The following is a 1,467-nucleotide window of genomic DNA, read 5'->3' as shown; positions in this document are numbered from 1 at the left end:
GGGCGCCCCCCCGCCGCCCCCCCGCCGCCCGCGCGGGCTGGCGGTCCCGTGGGGAGGGGGGTGGGAGCGGGGCAAGTGCGTCATCCCGCCCGTTGCCACGGAAACCAGCTGCTCGCCGGAGCCGGCGCGTGGGCCCGGGCGGGCGCGGGAAGCGGGAAGCGGGAAGCGGGAAGAGGGAAGCGGGGCTGGCGGAGGCCGCAAGGGCGTTGGCAAGGGCACGGCTCCGACGATGCGCCCTGTGCCTGGGCCTGGCGCCGGAGCAGGGATGCTCCGTGCTCCCGCGGGACCCGGTGCAGAGCCCGGGGGCGCCCRGAGACCGGGGACGAGGGGAGCCCGCGGGTATTTGGGAGCCGCTGCGCGCTCAGCACCGCCACTTCCAAACCCGCATCTTCTCCTCCCTCACAGCCGCTCCGCAGCAGCTTTCCAGCTTTCGGCCTCTCCCCTCTTCCCGCATCTCTGCCTCCAGCTCCCGGCATCTTCCCTGGCTCCCCCGTCCCCCTCGTCCCTTTGCCCCTTTCATCTCCATCTCCAAATCSAAGCGGAAAGAGGTGTTGGAATAAAATACCAGTGTCCCTCTGCTGGCCTTTTTCGCTCCCCCGGCAGCGCGGGCAGCGCGGGGCTGCTGGCTGCAGACGGGGACCCGGCACCGCGGCCCCCCGGCCCCCCAGTCCCCCAGCCCCGTGCCGCGTCGCGCCCCTGCTTCCACCCTCCCTCGAGCACGTGTCCCCCGCGGTGCCGCGCGTGCTCCCTGCGAAGCTGCTGCCGTGGGGGAACAGCTTGCCGGGGACAAGGTGTGCGGGGCCGGGTCCTGCCCCGTGGAAAGGGGACCTTCACGGCCCAGGGGGGCCATGGTCCCGCTGCAGCTCGGGGCATCCCTGGGGATCCTCCTAGGGCTGCTCCTGGGACTATCCTGGGGGGATGCTCCTGGGGATGCTCCTGGGACTATGCCGGGGGGATGCTCCTGGGGCTGCTCCTGGGGCTCCTCCTAGGGACGCTCCTGGGACTATCCCGAGGGATGCTCCTAGGCATGCTGCTGGGACTATCCCAGGGGATGCTCCTGGGACTATCGTGGGGCTGCTCCTGGGGATGTTCCTGGGGATGCTCACGCTCTCAGCAAGTGACGTTTGCTTTCAGGAGGACCATGGTGGCGGTGGCCAGCCCCAGTCCCAGCCGCAGCCCCAGCACGGCCGAGCCCGGCACCCTGCAGCCCTGAGGCCGCCGGCGCTGGGGGCACCCTGAACCGCTGCGGTGCCCGCGGAGGGGACAGAGACCCCCGAAACCGCGGCCAGGGCCGGGGGGGGAGCAGGGAGCAGCGTGGAGCCGCCTGCAGGAGCCTGGCTGGGAAACAGCCCAGTGGTGAGACGAACGGCGGCGGCACCGAAGGCAAGTGATTCCTCGGAGAAAGCCTGGTGCCATTCCCTCGGGGTTGTTTTTTTTTTTTTTTTTAACAGGACATTTCTGACACTT

Source organism: Apteryx rowi, unplaced genomic scaffold (assembly GCF_003343035.1).
Source record: "Apteryx rowi isolate R43461 unplaced genomic scaffold, aptRow1 scaffold_220, whole genome shotgun sequence".
Lineage (NCBI taxonomy): Eukaryota > Metazoa > Chordata > Aves > Apterygiformes > Apterygidae > Apteryx > Apteryx rowi.
Note: the sequence above shows the minus strand (reverse complement) of the source record.